Consider the following 23,975-nt stretch of genomic DNA (forward strand, 5'->3'; position numbering starts at 1 on the left):
CAAAAGTGAAAGATTTGAAAGACTCTTGCTGTAACAAGCCTTTCCCACTCTTTGCCCTGGCGGTGAGAGAGCTGCTTTCTGCCTTTAACTTCCCCAATTGTGGAGTGGCTGGCTCCACCACTGACAACCAGTGCCTAATCCTGGAGGAAAACGGACAGAGGTCTGCGCCCTGCGTCCTCCACGCGTCCCTAACGCTCTCAAACGTGACCACAGCCCATACGGGCACAGCCCTATGTCCTATGCAGCCCCTCTGGTGAAGCCACCCACACAACTTAGGGTTAGGATCTGTGCTCTTCCACGTAGGCCTGGCCACCTAGGCCCCAGAAAGTGTCACAGCCTGCTTTATAAACCTTAGTGACGGTGGCCTAGGTGAAGATGATGTTGATGGAATACTGATGCCTTTTGCCTCCCAGAAGCCACCTGGGAGCATAATAAAATGAAGGGGTGTTCCTGCTCTGCTGCCCTGTATTTGCCCTCTGCCTAAGTGACATTCATTCTGGGCTCTCCAGGCAAATGTATCCATCTGGGAGAGAGCTAGGAATGGGACGTCTCTTTCTGCAGGCACAGTGGGGAAGACTCAGAGAGCTACATGCCTGAGACATCTTTCCTTGTCCCTCGCTCATTGTTCTGTTCCATAACTTCTAACTCTCTGCCAGGCCAGGCCCTGTTTCTTTTACTGCCAACCCCCCTGACCCCTCGTCTTTCACCTACTTCCCGCTCTATTATGCCTTCTCCTTTTTTACTCTCTTCTATGGCCCTTTGAAAAGGAATGCAGGCCTAGCTAAGCCTCGTGAAGGAAACCTACCAACAAAAGATGCATGGGATGTGCTGTGAGACGAGTAAGAAGGGCTGGAGGGGTGATGGGTTGTTGGGTTGGGAAGCACCAGAGGCGTAGCCAGGATTTTCTAGCAAATGGGGTCTGAAGCTAATGTAGTTGTGCCCACTGCAATGACAAAAATCTCTTTAAATGCCCACACAGAGCTGCTGAGTGGGCATTTACAGATTTTGGGTGGGCCTTTCCCTCAGGCCCTACCCTGCCCACGCCTCTGCACTCTCACCCCCACGGCAAAGAGTAGGAAAGGCTTGCTACAGCAAGAGTCTTTCAAATCTTTCACTTTTGGGAGCAGAGTGTTTACATTTAAAAATCAGGAACAAGCAGCATTAAGAAACCATACAGTAGCAGAGGACAGAGGACTGCCCTGCGCATGTCAATACACCCCAATGACAAAAGCAAAGATTTAACTGACCTGCTTAGCTATTAGTGGCTCACACCTCACAATGATTATCATTCCTCTGTGAAGCAAAACATCCTCTGACTTGGGGTGAAACAGAGATCTAATGTGCCAATGGAAGGCAACATGGAAATTCAGTTTCCTGCTCTCAGAGGAAGGAGGGTCGACAGCCCAATGGGTTAATGCACCTACTGCAGCCTCCTATGTGTAGCCTGCAGGCGACACATTCAGTTGCCGGTGAGTTGCTGATACAGGTTTGCTTGCTATGCAGGGGCCGGTGGTCACATCACAGCACCTCGAGAAGGTGTCCTGTTTGAGTCCTAGTGCAATTATGGTATCAACCATGACCCGTAGATTATTCCTTTTACACCCGTTTTTTTCCAGTCAGTTGGGGCCAGAGAGACAAGATTGTGTATGGGTGTTACCAAGGCCAGAGTGCCGAAAACAGAGGCACAACTGTTAGTGGGAACGCAGGTATTGAAGGGGCATTAGCTGTTGGCTGATCGCGCAGGGCAATGCATCCCCATTTTCAATAAAAACATTTTTTTTTTAATTTAAAAAAAATCCCCAAGAGCCTCCGGACAAGAACTCAGGTCTCCAACATTGCAAGACCAAGCACTTACCACTTGAGCCACTGGTGGCTGTGCATCTGAGAGTTGCATTTGGGCGTATATATCTTTGTTCTGCATGCCCCTGTGAGCATGCCCATGTGAGCATGCCCATTTGCATTGTCAAACATGTTCACTGCAGAAAATGAGGATAGAACATCTGGCCTCCACTTCTCCAAATATCAGCTTACTGCAGTGGCCTGAGGTTAATTGCTTGCATTACAGCGTTGGGGGCATGGGTTTGAGTCCTGCTTTCGACACATAAACGGAATAGTTGCGTAATCTCCTTGTACAGTTGTGGGTACCCACACTCCTTCTAAAAGGTTCAGTGGTTATGAAAAGAGGTCCTTGGAAAAGGGAGGGTGGAAGAAAGCAGAGAGACAGGACTGAGGAAGCGCAGGGTAAATAAAGGAGGAGATGGGGCAGGCTAAAGGGATTGGTAGGGCTGGCTGAATGGGTCCCTGTGGAGAGGGGGTGAGTGGGGGTAGGACTAGAAGGATATGGTGAAGGTTCCCTGGTAAAAGGAGGGTGGAAGAAAGCAGAGGTGGGACTGTGGTGGTGAGAAAGTGTGGCAGGTGGGGTCCATTCCACACCCTCTCCGCTGGGCCTCCTTTCCCCACATTAGGACCCTCCTTTACACACCCATTCCTCCACAATTCTGGGCCCTCTTCCCCCATGACACCGTTCCCAGGGCCGACTTATTCGCTGTCTCCCCAGGGCCCACTTTATGCCCTCTAGACCTACCCCCTCCTCCTCTTCTCCACAGGGACCCATTCATCCAGCCCTACCTCCCCCTACTTTATTTACCGGCCACTTCCTCGCCTCCACATCCCGCTTCTCTGCTTTCTTCCACCCTCCCTTTACCAGGGAACTCATTACATTACATAGCCACTGAACCTTTTAGGAGTGTGGGTACCCACCACTGTACAAGGAGATTACCCAACTATTCTGTTTATGTGCCGAAAGCAGTACTCAAACCCAGCCCCCCCAGCGCTGTAACGCAAGCACTTAACCTCTAGGCCACTGCAGTTAGCTGGTATTTGGTGGAGCGGGGGAGGGGGGACAGATGTTCTATCCTCCTTGGCTTCAGTGAACATGTTTCACAATGCAAATGGGTATGCTCACAGGGGCATGCAGGAGAAAGATATATATGCCCAAAAGCGACCCTCCAAAGCATGGCAATCAGTGGCTCAAGCTGTAAATCCTTGGTCTTGCAATGCTGGGGACCTGAGTTCTAATCCAATGTCCGGTATCTCTTGGGCATGTTTTTTTTCATTTAAAAAAAATGTTTTTACTGAAAATTGGGATGCATTGCCCTGCCCGATCAGCCAACAGCTAACGCCCCTTCAATACATGTGTTCCCACTAACAGTTGTGCCTTTGTATTCTGCACTCTGGCCTTAGTAACACCCATACACAAGCTTATCTCTCTGGCCCCAACTGACAGGAAAAAACGAGGGGAAAAGGTGTAATCTGGGGGTCATGGCTGATTCCATAATTGCACTGGGACTCAAACAGCACACCTTCTCGAGGTGCTGTGAGGTGACCACCGGCCCCTGCATAGCAAGCAAACCTGTATCAGCATCTTACCAGCAACTGAATGTGTCGCCTGCAAGGTACATATAGGAGGCTGCAGTAGGTGCATTAACCCATTGGGCTGTCGACCCTCCTTCCTCTGAGAGCAGGAAACTGCATTTCCATGTTGACTTACTTTGGCACATTAGATCTATCTTTCACCCCAATTCAGAGGATGTTTTGCTTCACGGAGAGATGATAATCATTGTGAGGTGTGAGCCACTAATAGCTAAGCAGGTCAGTTAAATCTTCGATCTTGTCATTGGGGTGTATTGTTATGCGCAGGGCAGCAGTCTTATGCCCTCTGCTACTGTATGCTTTCGTATTGGTGCTTGTTCATGATTCTAAAATGTAAACAGCCTGCTCTCAAAAGTGAAAGATTTGAAAGACTCTTGCTGTAACAAGCCTTTCCCACTCTTTGCCCTGGCGGTGAGAGAGCTGCTTTCTGCCTTTAACTTCCCCAATTGCGGAGTGGCTGGCTCCACCACTGACAACCAGTGCCTAATCCTGGAGGAAAACGGACAGAGGTCTGCGCCCTGCGTCCTCCACGCGTCCCTAACGCTCCCAAACGCGACCACATCCCATACGGGCACAACCCTATGTCCTATGCAGCTCCTCTGGTGAAGCCACCCACACAACTTAGGGTTAGGATCTGTGCTCTTCCACGTAGGCCTGGCCACCTAGGCCCCAGAAAGTGTCACAGCCTGCTTTACAAAACCTTAGTGACGGTGGCCTAGGTGAAGAAGATGTTGATGGAATACTGATGCCTTTTGCCTCCCAGAAGCCACCTGGGAGCATAGTAAAATGAAGGAGTGTTCCTGCTCTGCTGCCCTGTGTTTGCCCTCTTCCTAAGTGACATTCATTCTGGGCTCTCCAGGCAAATGTATCCATCTGGGAGAGAGCTAGGAATGGGATGTCTCTTTCTGCAGGCACAGTGGGGAAGACTCAGAGAGCTACATGCCTGAGATATCTTTCCTTGTCCCTCGCTCATTGTTCTGTTCCCTAACTTCTAACTCTCTGCCAGGCCAGGCCCTGTTTCTTTTACTGCCAACCCCCCTGACCCCTCGTCTTTCACCTACTTCCCGCTCTATTATGCCTTCTCCTTTTTTACTCTCTTCTATGGCCCTTTGAAAAGGAATGCAGGCCTAGCTAAGCCTCGTGAAGGAAATCTACCAACAAAAGATGCATTGGAGGTGCTGTGAGACGAGTAAGAAAGGCTGAAGGGGTGATGGGTTGTTGATTTGGGAAGCACCAGAGGCATAGCCAGGATTTTCTAGCAAATGGGGTCTGAAGCTAATGTAGTTGTGCCCACTGCAATGACAAAAATCTCTTTAAATGCCCACACAGAGCTGCTGAGTGGGCATTTACAGATTTTGGGTGGGCCTTTCCCCTCAGGCCCTACCCTGCCTACGCCTCTGCACTCTCACCCCCAGGGCAAAGAGTAGGAAAGGCTTGCTACAGCAAGAGTCTTTCAAATCTTTCACTTTTGGGAGCAGAGTGTTTACATTTAAAAATCATCAACAAGCAGCATTAAGAAACCATACAGTAGCAGAGGACAGAGGACTGCCCTGCGCATGTCAATACACCCCAATGACAAACGCAAAGATTTAACTGACCTGCTTAGCTATTAGTGGCTCACACCTCACAATGGTTATCATTTCTCTGTGAAGCAAAACATCCTCTGACTTGGGGTGAAACAGAGATCTAATGTGCCAATGGAAGGCAACATGGAAATTCAGTTTCCTGCTCTCAGAGGAAGGAGGGTCGACAGCCCAATGGGTTAATGCACCTACTGCAGCCTCCTATGTGTAGCCTGCAGGCGACACATTCAGTTGCCGGTGAGTTGCTGATACAGGTTTGCTTGCTATGCAGGGGCCGGTGGTCACATCACAGCACCTCGAGAAGGTGTCCTGTTTGAGTCCTAGTGCAATCATGGTATCAACCATGACCCGTAGATTATTCCTTTTACATCCGTTTTTTTCCAGTCAGTTGGGGCCAGAGAGACAAGATTGTGTATGGGTGTTACCAAGGCCAGAGTGCCGAAAACAGAGGCACAACTGTTAGTGGGAACGCAGGTATTGAAGGGGCATTAGCTGTTGGCTGATCGCGCAGGGCAATGCATCCCCATTTTCAATAAAAACATTTTTTTTTTAATTTAAAAAAAATCCCCAAGAGCCTCCGGACAAGAACTCAGGTCTCCAACATTGCAAGACCAAGCACTTACCACTTGAGCCACTGGTGGCTGTGCATCTGAGAGTTGCATTTGGGCGTATATATCTTTCTTCTGCATGCCCCTGTGAGCATGCCCATGTGAGCATGCCCATTTGCATTGTCAAACATGTTCACTGCAGAAAATGAGGATAGAACATCTGGCCTCCACTTCTCCAAATATCAGCTTACTGCAGTGGCCTGAGGTTAATTGCTTGCATTACAGCGTTGGGGGCATGGGTTTGAGTCCTGCTTTCGACACATAAACGGAATAGTTGCGTAATCTCCTTGTACAGTTGTGGGTACCCACACTCCTTCTAAAAGGTTCAGTGGTTATGAAAAGAGGTCCTTGGAAAAGGGAGGGTGGAAGAAAGCAGAGAGACAGGACTGAGGAAGCGCAGGGTAAATAAAGGAGGAGATGGGGCAGGCTAAAGGGATTGGTAGGGCTGGCTGAATGGGTCCCTGTGGAGAGGGGGTGAGTGGGGGTAGGACTAGAAGGATATGGTGCAGGTTCCCTGGTAAAAGGAGGGTGGAAGAAAGCAGAGGTGGGACTGTGGTGGTGAGAAAGTGTGGCAGGTGGGGTCCATTCCACACCCTCTCCGCTGGGCCTCCTTTCCCCACATTAGGACCCTCCTTTACACACCCATTCCTCCACAATTCTGGGCCCTCTTCCCCCATGACACCGTTCCCAGGGCCGACTTATTCGCTGTCTCCCCAGGGCCCACTTTATGCCCTCTAGACCTACCCCCTCCTCCTCTTCTCCACAGGGACCCATTCATCCAGCCCTACCTCCCCCTACTTTATTTACCGGCCACTTCCTCGCCTCCACATCCCGCTTCTCTGCTTTCTTCCACCCTCCCTTTACCAGGGAACTCATTACATTACATAGCCACTGAACCTTTTAGGAGTGTGGGTACCCACCACTGTACAAGGAGATTACCCAACTATTCTGTTTATGTGCCGAAAGCAGTACTCAAACCCAGCCCCCCCAGCGCTGTAACGCAAGCACTTAACCTCTAGGCCACTGCAGTTAGCTGGTATTTGGTGGAGCGGGGGAGGGGGGACAGATGTTCTATCCTCCTTGGCTTCAGTGAACATGTTTCACAATGCAAATGGGTATGCTCACAGGGGCATGCAGGAGAAAGATATATATGCCCAAAAGCGACCCTCCAAAGCATGGCAATCAGTGGCTCAAGCTGTAAATCCTTGGTCTTGCAATGCTGGGGACCTGAGTTCTAATCCAATGTCCGGTATCTCTTGGGCATGTTTTTTTTCATTTAAAAAAAATGTTTTTACTGAAAATTGGGATGCATTGCCCTGCCCGATCAGCCAACAGCTAACGCCCCTTCAATACATGTGTTCCCACTAACAGTTGTGCCTTTGTATTCTGCACTCTGGCCTTAGTAACACCCATACACAAGCTTATCTCTCTGGCCCCAACTGACAGGAAAAAACGAGGGGAAAAGGTGTAATCTGGGGGTCATGGCTGATTCCATAATTGCACTGGGACTCAAACAGCACACCTTCTCGAGGTGCTGTGAGGTGACCACCGGCCCCTGCATAGCAAGCAAACCTGTATCAGCATCTTACCAGCAACTGAATGTGTCGCCTGCAAGGTACATATAGGAGGCTGCAGTAGGTGCATTAACCCATTGGGCTGTCGACCCTCCTTCCTCTGAGAGCAGGAAACTGCATTTCCATGTTGACTTACTTTGGCACATTAGATCTATCTTTCACCCCAATTCAGAGGATGTTTTGCTTCACGGAGAGATGATAATCATTGTGAGGTGTGAGCCACTAATAGCTAAGCAGGTCAGTTAAATCTTCGATCTTGTCATTGGGGTGTATTGTTATGCGCAGGGCAGCAGTCTTATGCCCTCTGCTACTGTATGCTTTCGTATTGGTGCTTGTTCATGATTCTAAAATGTAAACAGCCTGCTCTCAAAAGTGAAAGATTTGAAAGACTCTTGCTGTAACAAGCCTTTCCCACTCTTTGCCCTGGCGGTGAGAGAGCTGCTTTCTGCCTTTAACTTCCCCAATTGCGGAGTGGCTGGCTCCACCACTGACAACCAGTGCCTAATCCTGGAGGAAAACGGACAGAGGTCTGCGCCCTGCGTCCTCCACGCGTCCCTAACGCTCCCAAACGCGACCACATCCCATACGGGCACAACCCTATGTCCTATGCAGCTCCTCTGGTGAAGCCACCCACACAACTTAGGGTTAGGATCTGTGCTCTTCCACGTAGGCCTGGCCACCTAGGCCCCAGAAAGTGTCACAGCCTGCTTTACAAAACCTTAGTGACGGTGGCCTAGGTGAAGAAGATGTTGATGGAATACTGATGCCTTTTGCCTCCCAGAAGCCACCTGGGAGCATAGTAAAATGAAGGAGTGTTCCTGCTCTGCTGCCCTGTGTTTGCCCTCTTCCTAAGTGACATTCATTCTGGGCTCTCCAGGCAAATGTATCCATCTGGGAGAGAGCTAGGAATGGGATGTCTCTTTCTGCAGGCACAGTGGGGAAGACTCAGAGAGCTACATGCCTGAGATATCTTTCCTTGTCCCTCGCTCATTGTTCTGTTCCCTAACTTCTAACTCTCTGCCAGGCCAGGCCCTGTTTCTTTTACTGCCAACCCCCCTGACCCCTCGTCTTTCACCTACTTCCCGCTCTATTATGCCTTCTCCTTTTTTACTCTCTTCTATGGCCCTTTGAAAAGGAATGCAGGCCTAGCTAAGCCTCGTGAAGGAAATCTACCAACAAAAGATGCATTGGAGGTGCTGTGAGACGAGTAAGAAAGGCTGAAGGGGTGATGGGTTGTTGATTTGGGAAGCACCAGAGGCATAGCCAGGATTTTCTAGCAAATGGGGTCTGAAGCTAATGTAGTTGTGCCCACTGCAATGACAAAAATCTCTTTAAATGCCCACACAGAGCTGCTGAGTGGGCATTTACAGATTTTGGGTGGGCCTTTCCCCTCAGGCCCTACCCTGCCTACGCCTCTGCACTCTCACCCCCAGGGCAAAGAGTAGGAAAGGCTTGCTACAGCAAGAGTCTTTCAAATCTTTCACTTTTGGGAGCAGAGTGTTTACATTTAAAAATCATCAACAAGCAGCATTAAGAAACCATACAGTAGCAGAGGACAGAGGACTGCCCTGCGCATGTCAATACACCCCAATGACAAACGCAAAGATTTAACTGACCTGCTTAGCTATTAGTGGCTCACACCTCACAATGGTTATCATTTCTCTGTGAAGCAAAACATCCTCTGACTTGGGGTGAAACAGAGATCTAATGTGCCAATGGAAGGCAACATGGAAATTCAGTTTCCTGCTCTCAGAGGAAGGAGGGTCGACAGCCCAATGGGTTAATGCACCTACTGCAGCCTCCTATGTGTAGCCTGCAGGCGACACATTCAGTTGCCGGTGAGTTGCTGATACAGGTTTGCTTGCTATGCAGGGGCCGGTGGTCACATCACAGCACCTCGAGAAGGTGTCCTGTTTGAGTCCTAGTGCAATCATGGTATCAACCATGACCCGTAGATTATTCCTTTTACATCCGTTTTTTTCCAGTCAGTTGGGGCCAGAGAGACAAGATTGTGTATGGGTGTTACCAAGGCCAGAGTGCCGAAAACAGAGGCACAACTGTTAGTGGGAACGCAGGTATTGAAGGGGCATTAGCTGTTGGCTGATCGCGCAGGGCAATGCATCCCCATTTTCAATAAAAACATTTTTTTTTTAATTTAAAAAAAATCCCCAAGAGCCTCCGGACAAGAACTCAGGTCTCCAACATTGCAAGACCAAGCACTTACCACTTGAGCCACTGGTGGCTGTGCATCTGAGAGTTGCATTTGGGCGTATATATCTTTCTTCTGCATGCCCCTGTGAGCATGCCCATGTGAGCATGCCCATTTGCATTGTCAAACATGTTCACTGCAGAAAATGAGGATAGAACATCTGGCCTCCACTTCTCCAAATATCAGCTTACTGCAGTGGCCTGAGGTTAATTGCTTGCATTACAGCGTTGGGGGCATGGGTTTGAGTCCTGCTTTCGACACATAAACGGAATAGTTGCGTAATCTCCTTGTACAGTTGTGGGTACCCACACTCCTTCTAAAAGGTTCAGTGGTTATGAAAAGAGGTCCTTGGAAAAGGGAGGGTGGAAGAAAGCAGAGAGACAGGACTGAGGAAGCGCAGGGTAAATAAAGGAGGAGATGGGGCAGGCTAAAGGGATTGGTAGGGCTGGCTGAATGGGTCCCTGTGGAGAGGGGGTGAGTGGGGGTAGGACTAGAAGGATATGGTGCAGGTTCCCTGGTAAAAGGAGGGTGGAAGAAAGCAGAGGTGGGACTGTGGTGGTGAGAAAGTGTGGCAGGTGGGGTCCATTCCACACCCTCTCCGCTGGGCCTCCTTTCCCCACATTAGGACCCTCCTTTACACACCCATTCCTCCACAATTCTGGGCCCTCTTCCCCCATGACACCGTTCCCAGGGCCGACTTATTCGCTGTCTCCCCAGGGCCCACTTTATGCCCTCTAGACCTACCCCCTCCTCCTCTTCTCCACAGGGACCCATTCATCCAGCCCTACCTCCCCCTACTTTATTTACCGGCCACTTCCTCGCCTCCACATCCCGCTTCTCTGCTTTCTTCCACCCTCCCTTTACCAGGGAACTCATTACATTACATAGCCACTGAACCTTTTAGGAGTGTGGGTACCCACCACTGTACAAGGAGATTACCCAACTATTCTGTTTATGTGCCGAAAGCAGTACTCAAACCCAGCCCCCCCAGCGCTGTAACGCAAGCACTTAACCTCTAGGCCACTGCAGTTAGCTGGTATTTGGTGGAGCGGGGGAGGGGGGACAGATGTTCTATCCTCCTTGGCTTCAGTGAACATGTTTCACAATGCAAATGGGTATGCTCACAGGGGCATGCAGGAGAAAGATATATATGCCCAAAAGCGACCCTCAGAAGCATGGCAATCAGTGGCTCAAGCTGTAAATCCTTGGTCTTGCAATGCTGGAGACCTGAGTTCTAATCCAATATCCGGTATCTCTTGGGCATGTTTTTTTTCATTTAAAAAAATGTTTTTACTGAAAATTGGGATGCATTGCCCTGCCCGATCAGCCAACAGCTAACGCCCCTTCAATACATGTGTTCCCACTAACAGTTGTGCCTTTGTATTCTGCACTCTGGCCTTAGTAACACCCATACACAAGCTTGTCTCTCTGGCCCCAACTGACTGGAAAAAATGACAGGAAAAGGTGTAATCTGGGGGTCATGGCTGATTCCATAATTGCACTGGGACTCAAACAGCACACCTTCTCGAGGTGCTGTGAGGTGACCACCGGCCCCTGCATAGCAAGCAAACCTGTATCAGCATCTCACCAGCAACTGAATGTGTCACCTGCAGGGTACACATAGGAGGCTGCAGTAGGTGCATTAACCCATTGGGCTGTCGACCCTCCTTCCTCTGAGAGCAGGAAACTGCATTTCCATGTTGACTTACTTTGGCACATTAGATCTATCTTTCACCCCAATTCAGAGGATGTTTTGCTTCACGGAGAGATGATAATCATTGTGAGGTGTGAGCCACTAATAGCTAAGCAGGTCAGTTAAATCTTTCACCTTGTCATTGGGGTGTATTGTTATGCGCAGGGCAGCAGTCTTATGCCCTCTGCTACTGTACGCTTTCGTATTGGTGCTTGTTCATGATTCTAAAATGTAAACAGTCTGCTCTCAAAAGTGAAAGATTTGAAAGACTCTTGCTGTAACAAGCCTTTCCCACTCTTTGCCCTGGCGGTGAGAGAGCTGCTTTCTGCCTTTAACTTCCCCAATTGTGGAGTGGCTGGCTCCACCACTGACAACCAGTGCCTAATCCTGGAGGAAAACGGACAGAGGTCTGCGCCCTGCGTCCTCCACGCGTCCCTAACGCTCTCAAACGCGACCACAGCCCATACGGGCACAGCCCTATGTCCTATGCAGCCCCTCTGGTGAAGCCACCCACACAACTTAGGGTTAGGATCTGTGCTCTTCCACGTAGGCCTGGCCACCTAGGCCCCAGAAAGTGTCACAGCCTGCTTTATAAACCTTAGTGACGGTGGCCTAGGTGAAGATGATGTTGATGGAATACTGATGCCTTTTGCCTCCCAGAAGCCACCTGGGAGCATAATAAAATGAAGGGGTGTTCCTGCTCTGCTGCCCTGTATTTGCCCTCTGCCTAAGTGACATTCATTCTGGGCTCTCCAGGCAAATGTATCCATCTGGGAGAGAGCTAGGAATGGGACGTCTCTTTCTGCAGGCACAGTGGGGAAGACTCAGAGAGCTACATGCCTGAGACATCTTTCCTTGTCCCTCGCTCATTGTTCTGTTCCATAACTTCTAACTCTCTGCCAGGCCAGGCCCTGTTTCTTTTACTGCCAACCCCCCTGACCCCTCGTCTTTCACCTACTTCCCGCTCTATTATGCCTTCTCCTTTTTTACTCTCTTCTATGGTCCTTTGAAAAGGAATGCAGGCCTAGCTAAGCCTCGTGAAGGAAACCTACCAACAAAAGATGCATGGGAGGTGCTGTGAGACGAGTAAGAAGGGCTGAAGGGGTGATGGGTTGTTGAGTTGGGAAGCACCAGAGGCGTAGCCAGGATTTTCTAGCAAATGGGGTCTGAAGCTAATGTAGTTGTGCCCACTGCAATGACAAAAATCTCTTTAAATGCCCACACAGAGCTGCTGAGTGGGCATTTACAGATTTTGGGTGGGCCTTTCCCCTCAGGCCCTACCCTGCCCACGCCTCTGCACTCTCACCCCCAGGGCAAAGAGTAGGAAAGCCTTGCTACAGCAAGAGTCTTTCAAATCTTTCACTTTTGGGAGCAGAGTGTTTACAATTAAAAATCATGAACAAGCAGCATTAAGAAACCATACAGTAGCAGAGGACAGAGGACTGCCCTGCGCATGTCAATACACCCCAATGACAAAAGCAAAGATTTAACTGACCTGCGTAGCTATTAGTGGCTCACACCTCACAATGATTATCATTCCTCTGTGAAGCAAAACATCCTCTGACTTGGGGTGAAACAGAGATCTAATGTGCCATTGGAAGGCAACATGGAAATTCAGTTTCCTGCTCTCAGAGGAAGGAGGGTCGACAGCCGAATGGGTTAATGCACCTACTGCAGCCTCCTATGTGTAGCCTGCAGGCGACACATTCAGTTGCCGGTGAGTTGCTGATACAGGTTTGCTTGCTATGCAGGGGCCGGTGGTCACATCACAGCACCTCGAGAAGGTGTCCTGTTTGAGTCCTAGTATAATTATGGTATCAACCATGACCCGTAGATTACTCCTTTTACACCCGTTTTTTTCCAGTCAGTTGGGGCCAGAGAGACAAGATTGTGTATGGGTGTTACCAAGGCCAGAGTGCCGAAAACAGAGGCACAACTGTTAGTGGGAACGCAGGTATTGAAGGGGCATTAGCTGTTGGCTGATCGCGCAGGGCAATGCATCCCCATTTTCAATAAAAACATTTTTTTTTTAATTAAAAAAATCCCCAAGAGCCACCGGACAAGAACTCAGGTCTCACACATTGCAAGACCAAGCACTTACCACTTGAGCCACTGGTGGCTGTGCATCTGAGAATTGCATTTGGGCGTATATATCTTTGTTCTGCATGCCCCTGTGAGCATGCCCATGTGAGCATGCCCATTTGCATTGTCAAACATGTTCACTGCAGAAAATGAGGATAGAACATCTGGCCTCCACTTCTCCAAATATCAGCTTACTGCAGTGGCCTGAGGTTAATTGCTTGCATTACAGCGTTGGGGGCATGGGTTTGAGTCCTGCTTTCGACACATAAACGGAATAGTTGCGTAATCTCCTTGTACAGTTGTGGGTACCCACACTCCTTCTAAAAGGTTCAGTGGTTATGAAAAGAGGTCCTTGGAAAAGGGAGGGTGGAAGAAAGCAGAGAGACAGGACTGAGGAAGCGCAGGGTAAATAAAGGAGGAGATGGGGCAGGCTAAAGGGATTGGTAGGGCTGGCTGAATGGGTCCCTGTGGAGAGGGGGTGAGTGGGGGTAAGACTAGAAGGATATGGTGCAGGTTCCCTGGTAAAAGGAGGGTGGAAGAAAGCAGAGGTGGGACTGTGGTGGTGAGAAAGTGTGGCAGGTGGGGTCCATTCCACACCCTCTCCGCTGGGCCTCCTTTCCCCACATTAGGACCCTCCTTTACACACCCATTCCTCCACAATTCTGGGCCCTCTTCCCCCATGACACCGTTCCCAGGGCCGACTTATTCGCTGTCTCCCCAGGGCCCACTTTATGCCCTCTAGACCTACCCCCTCCTCCTCTTCTCCACAGGGACCCATTCATCCAGCCCTACCTCCCCCTACTTTATTTACCGGCCACTTCCTCGCCTCCACATCCCGCTTCTCTGCTTTCTTCCACCCTCCCTTTACCAGGGAACTCATTACATTACATAGCCACTGAACCTTTTAGGAGTGTGGGTACCCACCACTGTACAAGGAGATTACCCAACTATTCTGTTTATGTGCCGAAAGCAGTACTCAAACCCAGCCCCCCCAGCGCTGTAACGCAAGCACTTAACCTCTAGGCCACTGCAGTTAGCTGGTATTTGGTGGAGCGGGGGAGGGGGGACAGATGTTCTATCCTCCTTGGCTTCAGTGAACATGTTTCACAATGCAAATGGGTATGCTCACAGGGGCATGCAGGAGAAAGATATATATGCCCAAAAGCGACCCTTGGAAGCATGGCAATCAGTGGCTCAAGCTATAAATCCTTGGTCTTGCAATGCTGGAGACCTGAGTTCTAATCCGGTATCTCTTGGGCATGTTTTTTTTCATTTAAAAAAAATGTTTTTACTGAAAATTGGGATGCATTGCCCTGCCCGATCAGCCAACAGCTAACGCCCCTTCAATACATGTGTTCCCACTAACAGTTGTGCCTTTGTATTCTGCACTCTGGCCTTAGTAACACCCATACACAAGCTTGTCTCTCTGGCCCCAACTGACTGGAAAAAATGACAGGAAAAGGTGTAATCTGGGGGTCATGGCTGATTCCATAATTGCACTGGGACTCAAACAGCACACCTTCTCGAGGTGCTGTGAGGTGACCACCGGCCCCTGCATAGCAAGCAAACCTGTATCAGCATCTCACCAGCAACTGAATGTGTCGCCTGCAGGGTACACATAGGAGGCTGCAGTAGGTGCATTAACCCATTGGGCTGTCGACCCTCCTTCCTCTGAGAGCAGGAAACTGCATTTCCATGTTGACTTACTTTGGCACATTAGATCTATCTTTCACCCCAATTCAGAGGATGTTTTGCTTCACGGAGAGATGATAATCATTGTGAGGTGTGAGCCACTAATAGCTAAGCAGGTCAGTTAAATCTTTCACCTTGTCATTGGGGTGTATTGTTATGCGCAGGGCAGCAGTCTTATGCCCTCTGCTACTGTACGCTTTCGCATTGGTGCTTGTTCATGATTCTAAAATGTAAACAGTCTGCTCTCAAAAGTGAAAGATTTGAAAGACTCTTGCTGTAACAAGCCTTTCCCACTCTTTGCCCTGGCGGTGAGAGAGCTGCTTTCTGCCTTTAACTTCCCCAATTGTGGAGTGGCTGGCTCCACCACTGACAACCAGTGCCTAATCCTGGAGGAAAACGGACAGAGGTCTGCGCCCTGCGTCCTCCACGCGTCCCTAACGCTCCCAAACGCGACCACAGCCCATACGGGCACAGCCCTATGTCCTATGCAGCCCCTCTGGTGAAGCCACCCACACAACTTAGGGTTAGGATCTGTGCTCTTCCACGTAGGCCTGGCCACCTAGGCCCCAGAAAGTGTCACAGCCTGCTTTATAAACCTTAGTGACGGTGGCCTAGGTGAAGATGATGTTGATGGAATACTGATGCCTTTTGCCTCCCAGAAGCCACCTGGGAGCATAGTAAAATGAAGGGGTGTTCCTGCTCTGCTGCCCTGTGTTTGCCCTCTGCCTAAGTGACATTCATTCTGGGCTCTCCAGGAAAATGTATCCATCTGGGAGAGAGCTAGGAATGGGACATCTCTTTCTGCAGGCACAGTGGGGAAGACTCAGAGAGCTACATGCCTGAGACATCTTTCCTTGTCCCTCGCTCATTGTTCTGTTCCCTAACTTCTAACTCTCTGCCAGGGCAGGCCCTGTTTCTTTTACTGCCAACACCCCTGACCCCTCGTCTTTCACCTACTTCCCGCTCTATTATGCCTTCTCCTTTTTTACTCTCTTCTATGGCCCTTTGAAAAGGAATGCAGGCCTAGCTAAGCCTCGTGAAGGAAACCTACCAACAAAAGATGCATGGGAGGTGCTGTGAGACGAGTAAGAAGGGCTGAAGGGGTGATGGGTTGTTGAGTTGGGAAGCACCAGAAGCGTAGCCAGGATTTTCTAGCAAATGGGGTCTGAAGCTAATGTAGTTGTGCCCACTGCAATGACAAAAATCTCTTTAAATGCCCACACAGAGCTGCTGAGTGGGCATTTACAGATTTTGGGTGGGCCTTTCCCCTCAGGCCCTACCCTGCCCACGCCTCTGCACTCTCACCCCCAGGGCAAAGAGTAGGAAAGGCTTGCTACAGCAAGAGTCTTTCAAATCTTTCACTTTTGGGAGCAGAGTGTTTACATTTAAAAATCATGAACAAGCAGCATTAAGAAACCATACAGTAGCAGAGGACAGAGGACTGCCCTGCGCATGTCAATACACCCCAATGACAAAAGCAAAGATTTAACTGACCTGCTTAGCTATTAGTGGCTCACACCTCACAATGATTATCATTCCTCTGTGAAGCAAAACATCCTCTGACTTGGGGTGAAACAGAGATCTAATGTGCCAATGGAAGGCAACATGGAAATTCAGTTTCCTGCTCTCAGAGGAAGGAGGGTCGACAGCCCAATGGGTTAATGCACCTACTGCAGCCTCCTATTTGTAGCCTGCAGGCGAGACATTCAGTTGCCGGTGAGTTGCTGATACAGGTTTGCTTGCTATGCAGGGGCCGGTGGTCACATCACAGCACCTCGAGAAGGTGTCCTGTTTGAGTCCTAGTGCAATTATGGTATCAACCATGACCCGTAGATTATTCCTTTTACATCCGTTTTTTTCCAGTCAGTTGGGGCCAGAGAGACAAGATTGTGTATGGGTGTTACCAAGGCCAGAGTGCCGAAAACAGAGGCACAACTGTTAGTGGGAACGCAGGTATTGAAGGGGCATTAGCTGTTGGCTGATCGCGCAGGGCAATGCATCCCCATTTTCAATAAAAACATTTTTTTTTTAATTTAAAAAAATCCCCAAGAGCCTCCGGACAAGAACTCAGGTCTCCAACATTGCAAGACCAAGCACTTAACACTTGAGCCACTGGTGGCTGTGCATCTGAGAGTTGCATTTGGGCGTATATATCTTTGTTCTGCATGCCCCTGTGAGCATGCCCATGTGAGCATGCCCATTTGCATTGTAAAACATGTTCACTGCAGAAAATGAGGATAGAACATCTGGCCTCCACTTCTCCAAATATCAGCTTACTGCAGTGGCCTGAGGTTAATTGCTTGCATTACAGCGTTGGGGGCATGGGTTTGAGTCCTGCTTTCGACACATAAACGGAATAGTTGCGTAATCTCCTTGTACAGTTGTGGGTACCCACACTCCTTCTAAAAGGTTCAGTGGTTATGAAAAGAGGTCCTTGGAAAAGGGAGGGTGGAAGAAAGCAGAGAGACAGGACTGAGGAAGCGCAGGGTAAATAAAGGAGGAGATGGGGCAGGCTAAAGGGATTGGTAGGGCTGGCTGAATGGGTCCCTGTGGAGAGGGGGTGAGTGGGGGTAGGACTAGAAGGATATGGTGCAGGTTCCCTGGTAAAAGGAGGGTGGAAGAAAGCAGAGGTGGGACTGTGGTGGTGAGAAAGTGTGGCAGGTGGGGTCCATTCCACACCCTCTCCGCTGGGCCTCCTTTCCCCACATTAGGACCCTCCTTTACACACCCATTCCTCCACAATTCTGGGCCCTCTTCCCCATGACACCGTTCCCAGGGCCGACTTATTCGCTGTCTCCCCAGGGCCCACTTTATGCCCTCTAGACCTACCCCCTCCTCCTCTTCTCCACAGGGACCCATTCATCCAGCCCTACCTCCCCCTACTTTATTTACCGGCCACTTCCTCGCCTCCACATCCCGCTTCTCTGCTTTCTTCCACCCTCCCTTTACCAGGGAACTCATTACATTACATAGCCACTGAACCTTTTAGGAGTGTGGGTACCCACCACTGTACAAGGAGATTACCCAACTATTCTGTTTATGTGCCGAAAGCAGTACTCAAACCCAGCCCCCCCAGCGCTGTAACGCAAGCACTTAACCTCTAGGCCACTGCAGTTAGCTGGTATTTGGTGGAGCGGGGGAGGGGGGACAGATGTTCTATCCTCCTTGGCTTCAGTGAACATGTTTCACAATGCAAATGGGTATGCTCACAGGGGCATGCAGGAGAAAGATATATATGCCCAAAAGCGACCCTCGGAAGCATGGCAATCAGTGGCTCAAGCTATAAATCCTTGGTCTTGCAATGCTGGAGACCTGAGTTCTAATCCGGTATCTCTTGGGCATGTTTTTTTTCATTTAAAAAAAATGTTTTTACTGAAAATTGGGATGCATTGCCCTGCCCGATCAGCCAACAGCTAACGCCCCTTCAATACATGTGTTCCCACTAACAGTTGTGCCTTTGTATTCTGCACTCTGGCCTTAGTAACACCCATACACAAGCTTGTCTCTCTGGCCCCAACTGACTGGAAAAAATGACAGGAAAAGGTGTAATCTGGGGGTCATGGCTGATTCCATAATTGCACTGGGACTCAAACAGCACACCTTCTCGAGGTGCTGTGAGGTGACCACCGGCCCCTGCATAGCAAGCAAACCTGTATCAGCATCTCACCAGCAACTGAATGTGTCGCCTGCAGGGTACACATAGGAGGCTGCAGTAGGTGCATTAACCCATTGGGCTGTCGACCCTCCTTCCTCTGAGAGCAGGAAACTGCATTTCCATGTTGACTTACTTTGGCACATTAGATCTATCTTTCACCCCAATTCAGAGGATGTTTTGCTTCACGGAGAGATGATAATCATTGTGAGGTGTGAGCCACTAATAGCTAAGCAGGTCAGTTAAATCTTTGACCTTGTCATTGGGGTGTATTGTTATGCGCAGGGCAGCAGTCTTATGCCCTCTGCTACTGTACGCTTTCGTATTGGTGCTTGTTCATGATTCTAAAATGTAAACAGTCTGCTCTCAAAAGTGAAAGATTTCAAAGACTCTTGCTGTAACAAGCCTTTCCCACTCTTTGCCCTGGCGGTGAGAGAGCTGCTTTCTGCCTTTAACTTCCCCAATTGTGGAGTGGCTGGCTCCACCACTGACAACCAGTGCCTAATCCTGGAGGAAAACGGACAGAGGTCTGCGCCCTGCGTCCTCCACGCGTCCCTAACGCTCCCAAACGCGACCACAGCCCATACGGGCACAGCCCTATGTCCTATGCAGCCCCTCTGGTGAAGCCACCCACACAACTTAGGGTTAGGATCTGTGCTCTTCCACGTAGGCCTGGCCACCTAGGCCCCAGAAAGTGTCACAGCCTGCTTTATAAACCTTAGTGACGGTGGCCTAGGTGAAGATGATGTTGATGGAATACTGATGCCTTTTGCCTCCCAGAAGCCACCTGGGAGCATAGTAAAATGAAGGGGTGTTCCTGCTCTCCTGCCCTGTGTTTGCCCTCTGCCTAAGTGACATTCATTCTGGGCTCTCCAGGAAAATGTATCCATCTGGGAGAGAGCTAGGAATGGGACATCTCTTTCTGCAGGCACAGTGGGGAAGACTCAGAGAGCTACATGCCTGAGACATCTTTCCTTGTCCCTCGCTCATTGTTCTGTTCCCTAACTTCTAACTCTCTGCCAGGGCAGGCCCTGTTTCTTTTACTGCCAACACCCCTGACCCCTCGTCTTTCACCTACTTCCCGCTCTATTATGCCTTCTCCTTTTTTACTCTCTTCTATGGCCCTTTGAAAAGGAATGCAGGCCTAGCTAAGCCTCGTGAAGGAAACCTACCAACAAAAGATGCATGGGAGGTGCTGTGAGACGAGTAAGAAGGGCTGAAGGGGTGATGGGTTGTTGAGTTGGGAAGCACCAGAAGCGTAGCCAGGATTTTCTAGCAAATGGGGTCTGAAGCTAATGTAGTTGTGCCCACTGCAATGACAAAAATCTCTTTAAATGCCCACACAGAGCTGCTGAGTGGGCATTTACAGATTTTGGGTGGGCCTTTCCCCTCAGGCAATACCCTGCCCACGCCTCTGCACTCTCACCCCCAGGGCAAAGAGTAGGAAAGGCTTGCTACAGCAAGAGTCTTTCAAATCTTTCACTTTTGGGAGCAGAGTGTTTACATTTCAAAATCATGAACAAGCAGCATTAAGAAACCATACAGTAGCAGAGGACAGAGGACTGCCCTGCGCATGTCAATACACCCCAATGACAAAAGCAAAGATTTAACTGACCTGCTTAGCTATTAGTGGCTCACACCTCACAATGATTATCATTCCTCTGTGAAGCAAAACATCCTCTGACTTGGGGTGAAACAGAGATCTAATGTGCCAATGGAAGGCAAGATGGAAATTCAGTTTCCTGCTCTCAGAGGAAGGAGGGTCGACAGCCCAATGGGTTAATGCACCTACTGCAGCCTCCTATGTGTAGCCTGCAGGCGACACATTCAGTTGCCGGTGAGTTGCTGATACAGGTTTGGTTGCTATGCAGGGGCCGGTGGTCACATCACAGCACCTCGAGAAGGTGTCCTGTTTGAGTCCTAGTGCAATTATGGTATCAACCATGACCCGTAGATTACTCCTTTTACAACGGTTTTTTTCCAGTCCATTGGGGCCAGAGAGACAAGATTGTGTATGGGTGTTACCAAGGCCAGAGTGCCGAAAACAGAGGCACAACTGTTAGTGGGAACGCAGGTATTGAAGGGGCATTAGCTGTTGGCTGATCGCGCAGGGCAATGCATCCCCATTTTCAATAAAAACATTTTTTTTTAAATTAAAAAAAATCCCCAAGAGTCATTGGACAAGAACTCAGGTCTCCAACATTGCAAGACCAAGCACTTACCACTTGAGCCACTGGTGGCTGTGCATCTGAGAGCTGCATTTGGGCATATATATCTTTGTTCTGCATGCCCCTGTGAGCATGCCCATGTGAGCATGCCCATTTGCATTGTCAAACATGTTTACTGCAGAAAATGAGGATAGAACATCTGGCCTCCACTTCTCCAAATATCAGCTTACTGCAGTGGCCTGAGGTTAAGTGCTTGCGTTACAGCGTTGGGGGCATGGGTTTGAGTCCTGCTTTCGACACATAAACGGAATAGTTGCGTAATCTCCTTGTACAGTTGTGGGTACCCACACTCCTTCTAAAAGGTTCAGTGGTTATGAAAAGAGGTCCTTGGAAAAAGGAGGGTGGAAGAAAGCAGAGAGGCAGGACTGAGGAAGCGCAGGGTAAATAAAGGAGGAGATGGGGCAGGATAAAGGGAGTGGTAGGGCTGGATGAATGGGTCCCTGTGGAGAGGGGGTGAGTGGGGGTAGGACTAGAAGGATATGGTGCAGGTTCCCTGGTAAAAGGAGGGTGGAAGAAAGCAGAGGTGGGACTGTGGTGGTGAGAAAGTGTGGCAGGTGGGGTCCATTCCACACCCTCTCCGCTGGGCCTCCTTTCCCCACATTAGGACCCTCCTTTACACAACCATTCCTCCACAATTCTGGGCCCTCTTCCCCCCATGACACCGTTCCCAGGGCCGACTTATTCGCTGTCTCCCCAGGGCCCACTTTATGCCCTCTAGACCTACCCCCTCCTCCTCTTCTTCACAGGGACCCATTCATGCAGCCCTACCTCCCCCTACTTTATTTACCGGCCACTTCCTCGCCTCCACATCCCGATTCTCTGCTTTCTTCCACCCTCCCTTTACCAGGGAACTCATTACATTACATAGCCACTGAACCTTTTAGGAGTGTGGGTACCCACCACTGTACAAGGAGATTACCCAACTATTCTGTTTATGTGCCGAAAGCAGTACTCGAACCCAGCCCCCCCAGCGCTGTAACGCAAGCACTTAACCTCTAGGCCACTGCAGTTAGCTGGTATTTGGTGGAGCGGGGGAGGGGGGACAGATGTTCTATCCTCCTTGGCTTCAGTGAACATGTTTCACAATGCAAATGGGTATGCTCACAGGGGCATGCAGGAGAAAGATATATATGCCCAAAAGCGACCCTCGGAAGCATGGCAATCAGTGGCTCAAGCTGTAAATCCTTGGTCTTGCAATCCTGGAGACCTGAGTTCTGATCCAATGTCCGGTATCTCTTGGGCATGTTTTTTTTCATTTAAAAAAAATGTTTTTACTGAAAATTGGGATGCATTGCCCTGCCCGATCAGCCAACAGCTAACGCCCCTTCAATACATGTGTTCCCACTAACAGTTGTGCCTTTGTATTCTGCACTCTGGCCTTAGTAACACCCATACACAAGCTTGTCTCTCTGGCCCCAACTGACTGGAAAAAACGAGGGGAAAAGGTGTAATCTGGGGGTCATTGCTGATTCCATAATTGCACTGGGACTCAAACAGCACACCTTCTCGAGGTGCTGTGAGGTGACCACCGGCCCCTGCATAGCAAGCAAACCTGTATCAGCATCTCACCAGCAACTGAATGTGTCGCCTGCAAGGTACACATAGGAGGCTGCAGTAGGTGCATTAACCCATTGGGCTGTCGACCCTCCTTCCTCTGAGAGCAGGAAACTGCATTTCCATGTTGACTTACTTTGGCACATTGGATCTATCTTTCACCCCAATTCAGAGGATGTTTTGCTTCACGGAGAGATGATAATCATTGTGAGGTGTGAGCCACTAATAGCTAAGCAGGTCAGTTAAATCTTCGACCTTGTCATTGGGGTGTATTGTTATGCGCAGGGCAGCAGTCTTATGCCCTCTGCTACTGTACGCTTTCGTATTGGTGCTTGTTCATGATTCTAAAATGTAAACAGTCTGCTCTCAAAAGTGAAAGATTTGAAAGACTCTTGCTGTAACAAGCCTTTCCCACTCTTTGCCCTGGCGGTGAGAGAGCTGCTTTCTGCCTTTAACTTCCCCAATTGTGGAGTGGCTGGCTCCACCACTGACAACCAGTGCCTAATCCTGGAGGAAAACGGACAGAGGTCTGCGCCCTGCGTCCTCCACGCGTCCCTAACTCTCCCAAACGCGACCACAGCCCATACGGGCACAGCCCCATGTCCTATGCAGCCCCTCTGGTGAAGCCACCCACACAACTTAGGGTTAGGATCTGTGCTCTTCCACGTAGGCCTGGCCACCTAGGCCCCAGAAAGTGTCACAGCCTGCTTTACAAAACCTTAGTGACGGTGGCCTAGGTGAAGATGATGTTGATGGAATACTGATGCCTTTTGCCTCCCAGAAGCCACCTGGGAGCATAGTAAAATGAAGGGGTGTGCCTGCTCTGCTGCCCTGTGTTTGCCCTCTGCCTAAGTGACATTCATTCTGGGCTCTCCAGGCAAATGTATCCATCTGGGAGAGAGCTAGGAATGGGACGTCTCTTTCTGCAGGCACAGTGGGGAAGACTCAGAGAGCTACATGCCTGAGATATGTTTCCTTGTCCCTCGGTCATTGTTCTGTTCCCTAACTTCTAACTCTCTGCCAGGCCAGGCCCTGTTTCTTTTACTGCCAACCCCCCTGACCCCTCGTCTTTCACCTACTTCCCGCTCTATTATGCCTTCTCCTTTTTTACTCTCTTCTATGGCCCTTTGAAAAGGAATGAAGGCCTAGCTAAGCCTCGTGAAGGAAATCTACCAACAAAAGATGCATTGGAGGTGCTGTGAGACGAGTAAGAAAGGCTGAAGGGGTGATGGGTTGTTGAGTTGGGAAGCACCAGAGGCGTAGCCAGGATTTTCTAGCAAATGGGGTCTGAAGCTAATGTAGTTGTGCCCACTGCAATGACAAAAATCTCTTTAAATGCCCACACAGAGCTGCTGAGTGGGCATTTACAGATTTTGGGTGGGCCTTTCCCCTCAGGCCCTACCCTGCCTACGCCTCTGCACTCTCACCCCCAGGGCAAAGAGTAGGAAAGGCTTGCTACAGCAAGAGTCTTTCAAATCTTTCACTTTTGGGAGCAGAGTGTTTACATTTAAAAATCAGGAACAAGCAGCATTAAGAAACCATACAGTAGCAGAGGACAGAGGACTGCCCTGCGCATGTCAATACACCCCAATGACAAAAGCAAAGATTTAACTGACCTGCTTAGCTATTAGTGGCTCACACCTCACAATGATTATCATTTCTCTGTGA

Source organism: Ambystoma mexicanum, chromosome 3q, assembly GCF_040938575.1.
Source record: "Ambystoma mexicanum isolate Mex_15411 chromosome 3q, UKY_AmexF1_1, whole genome shotgun sequence".
NCBI lineage: Eukaryota > Metazoa > Chordata > Amphibia > Caudata > Ambystomatidae > Ambystoma > Ambystoma mexicanum.